Raw genomic sequence first — 4,179 nt, 5'->3', positions numbered from 1 at the left:
GTCTTTCTGTCTGTAGTCCTGTTAATTAGACAGTGTTGGGCATTCTAGGGGAGCGGAAGATCTCTCTCTCTCTCTCTCTCTCTCTCTCTCTCTCTCTTTCTCTCTCTCTCTCTCTCTCTCTTCCTGCCGACCAAAGATTGTTGCGACTGGTTTCCTCGTGTTCTGAAATCTAGGCTGTAAAAGATTGCATTGACACAGTGCATGATTAAGGATTAATTTGTCTAAATAAGATTAAGAGATAGATAGATTCAGAGGCACACATCAGCTTAAAAGGGTTTGCAGACATAGCGAGAGTTCGCAATGAAAATGTAGATAATTAGTGCACTTAAAACGGAGTTTCTTTGCCTGTATGTAGTCTATTTTAAGTCAAAATAAAACTGTTGTCTCTTTAAAAATCTAGACTAATTAAAAGTGAAAGCGTTTTTGAAGTTCTAGTTCACTTCCCAGGTATCGCGATAGTTTAGGTGCGTGTTTACGTTACTTCGAGGAGCGCGCGAACATGAGAAGTCGCCTCAGAAATTTATCCAAGAGAGTTACGATAAGTGAGTCTTAAAAGCCGTTACAAACATGCAAACTTCAAAAAGCTAGTGTTTTAAACGCTGAGGGCTGGGCAACCAAACCAATTAGATGTAGGTTGTAGTGACCATTCTGGTCTTGCCCATTAGCGCTGCTGTTTCATTATACAGTCACACCATTTGGAATTGATTATAGATTAGCTCGAGAGCGCGACTGCTTTCAACTTCTAATGTTAACCTGTCAGTCTGGAGCCAAAAATCAGGAGGAAAGCCGATGATTGGGGAATGTTTTTAGAATGACACTTTATTTTTAAGAGAGTAGCACCTAGCTAATAGGGTGCATATTAATTAGGGGAAATTTTATGGAAAATAAATGGTGAGTATGGACTTCTGAGCTGGAACCATGTAGACAAACTTCCTAATTTAATTGGCATAAAGTAAGGTTACGCTCATTCATTAATGGATGTGACCAAGGTAAGTATACCATGAACTTTAAAACATCAATAATCACCTGGAGTCTTATTGATTGTTTTGCAACTTAAATATCCCAAAACCCAGACAGAGCTAAAGCCAATGCTTTGAAAACTTTTAAGTTTGTTCGTCCAATCATTATGCATGAGGATAAACTCACGCACAGAAAGCACTTTCCAAAGCAACGTAAGCTTTTAGCTTGTCTACTTGGTTTTGTCCCACACTTTTGGAGAACCTCTGGCTCAGTTTAGACCTGGGGTGGGGGGGGACATTTCTTTTGTTTGCCTCCGTCCATTCTCTGACTATTTGTCCCTGCAAGAGCAGTGAGCTTCTTTCCAGCATCTGCAGACTGGATTAGCCAGAGGAGACGGAGCTTGTATTATATCCTGAAGGGGCTTGTACTGTAAAGGTTCACTACAAATTCCCTCTCCTTGCTTTTCTCCTCCTAAACATACCGCCGACTTGAATGGGAGGATAACTCTTTGTTAACAGGGCAACTATTAACTCACATGGAGTTAATCAGAGTCAGTGGAATGGTGTATGTATTAACATCTGAATGGGCCATAGTCTCCACTCTGGTCTGCTTTATACGGTGGGTCCTCAAAAGGGACAAGGCTTTGCCCTTTAAATACTTCCTACTTCCCAGTATTGGTTGGCCTGGAAGAGAAAGCTGTGTTTAAAAATAAACACTTACAGAAAAATGCTTACTGTGCGTGCTAATGTCACTGTTATCCAGATCTGGGATGCTGGATCCAAAGTAGATGGATAGTCTTTGATCTTTGACATCCATAAAATGCTCACATCCAGTTCTAACACGCAGTAAAAAGAGGATCCTGTCTTTAAAATCACAGCCAGTGACTCACTGGTTTACAACACTGAGAGGAATTTCGGACGAGCACTTTGGATTTCTTTCTAAAAACGGACAGAGCCGTGTTTAATTGCAAAAATATTCCGGAGCATAAATGTGCCCGCGCCCTCCCGCTCTGTTCCTCTCTTTCCTCGCTGACAGCAGTGCTAAGCCCTGACTGGTCAAAGACAATGTGTTCTGTCTTTGTCTGAGCCTTAGGTACACAGATAGCGTTGACCTCTTCATTCAGACCCCTGGCCCGCCGAACTGGAGGAAACACTAATTAACAACTTACAGCTCTCATTTGTTCTCAACACCACTGGAGAAGCGGGAGTGTGAAAGCGGCTGTGCGGAGTTGTGTGTGTGTGTGTTACACATAAAGCGAGTAAACAAGTTATCTAGGAGCGTTATAGTGACGTGCTATGCCGTCTTTCTGAAACTTGAGTTTGTTTTAACTCCACCATCACAGATGCTGATGCCTCGCGTCTTTTTGCAGAAAGCATCTTCCAGAAGCTTGACCCCAGTTCGGCCTCCTGCAGAAGTCGCAGGACGTCACGGAGGATTAGATGAGGACGGTAAAGTTGTGTAAATTTCCCAAATGTCTATATGGTATCAGCTCCTCTGTTCTCCTCTGATTAGCTCGGCATGGTCTATTTGCTAAACCGGTGGCCCCGTCCTCTCGAAGGCCTCGCTTATTTGTTCTTGATCATTTTATTGAGTCGCTGGATTGTTGTCGGGGGAAAGTAAAGCTGATGTGGAAATGTAGATTTAGTGGGATTTATCCATGGGAGTGAAAAGGGCCTTTTCTCTGGTTTTGTTGGTTTAAACCTTGTCTTACCACCCACCCCCCCTTCCACCCACCAGCCTAAAAGCTTTTGACATCTTCATCTAGTTCACAGTGGGCAGGCTTTGTTTGCTCTTGTCAGGAGAGCGGATGGGGTTTTGCCCCTGTGAGCCTAGTGGCACAAGCGCAGGACTTTGCCGTGGACGAAAAGGGAAGGGGGTTGGAGGGGGCGGCTTCTCCGCCCCAGCTCGGGCCAAAAGCGGGGCGCTTCCCTCCACCCCCCCTCCTCTTTCAGATCCCCACAATATGGTCATTGTCCGGCGGTGAATAACGTGGCCACTCCGGCGATGTGGGCCGCTTCTCGGGCTTTGACTATGAACCAGATTTCTTTCTTCAGCGTGAAAGAAGTCTAATCCATGTAAATATGGGGATTCTGTAGATAGAGCTTTCGCCGCAGAGGGGAGGAGGAGGAGGGGGGGTTGAGAGGGAGGGTCAGCAATTTAACCTTTGACCTGACAAATAAGGAGCATGAAAGTTCCAGAATTGGCAGACAAAAAGAGGCTCCCGCGGCTGATTGAGTTTTCTTTGTGCCGCTCGGCTGTACGAGGATGACTGACAGATGACATGTTGTGAAGACGAAGACATGCGCGACTTTTGAGCGCATCACTGTACGTGCAGCACAGAGAGATGAGGAAACTGCTGATGTGGTTTGTTTTTCTCTTGGCTTTAAAGCATTTGATCAGACTAAAAGTGCATGGATGATCTGGCCAGCCAAACTGTGAACTCAAGAGTCTGTTTTCCCCCAGCGCCTGTATCTTGCACACTTAAAACAGTTTTAGTGTTCTTTGAATATAACTTTCCAGAAACCCCCACAAACACACAACACCCAAATGTCACTTGTAAAACATCAAGGGAGCCATAACATAGCTGGTAAAGACACAAAACATTGCCGTTAGCCCTGACGTGTGATATTGCTACGTTTACAATGGTGCATGGCTCCTTTTTAATATATATATTTTTTTAGGTATGTACAGTATGCAAAAAAAGAAGATTTTAATAGCTAAAACAAAGTATTTAAATATGAATGCACAGAGAATGCGCCCTATCCCCCACCTCATCGGTTGTCATTTTTAATTTTTTATACACTTTTCTTTATACTCTTCCGTTCAAAAGTTTGGGTTCAGTAAGACTTGTAATGTTTTTTAAAGAAGTCTAAAGAAGACTTGATGAGACAAGTCTCATCAAGGCTGCATTTATTTGATCAAAAATACAGAAAAAAACAGTAATCTTGTTATTACAACAATTGGGGAAGTCGTGGCCTAATGGTTAGAGAGTCGGACTCGTAACCCAAAGGTTGCGGGTTCGAGTCTCGTACCGGCAGGGATTGTAGGTGGGGGGAGTGAATGTACAGTGCTCTCTTCCACCTTCAATACCACGACTGAGGTGCCCTTGAGCAAGGCACCGAACCCCCAACTGCTCCCCGGGCGCCACAGCAAAAAAATGGCTGCCCACTGCTCCGGGTGTGTGTTCACGGTGTGTGTGTGTTCACTACTGTGTGTGTG

The 4,179-nt window shown here is 44.2% G+C and overlaps 1 long non-coding RNA gene across 1 annotated transcript in view; it reads left to right on the top strand.

Annotated features, from left to right (window-relative positions):
- The first annotated feature begins 442 nt into the window (after positions 1–442).
- The window catches only part of LOC107754427 (uncharacterized), a 17,824-nt gene continuing 14,087 nt past the window's right edge, over positions 443–4,179 (top strand). The window contains exon 1 of the long non-coding RNA XR_001641585.1: positions 443–542. This is a non-coding gene — a long non-coding RNA (uncharacterized LOC107754427). The remainder of the gene's footprint in view (positions 543–4,179) is intronic.

Source organism: Sinocyclocheilus rhinocerous, unplaced genomic scaffold, assembly GCF_001515625.1.
Source record: "Sinocyclocheilus rhinocerous isolate Xijiao unplaced genomic scaffold, SAMN03320098_v1.1 scaffold1223, whole genome shotgun sequence".
NCBI classification, from domain to species: domain Eukaryota; kingdom Metazoa; phylum Chordata; class Actinopteri; order Cypriniformes; family Cyprinidae; genus Sinocyclocheilus; species Sinocyclocheilus rhinocerous.
The sequence above is the reverse complement of the archived record's forward strand: the minus strand, read 5'-3'. Positions and strand labels throughout refer to the sequence as shown.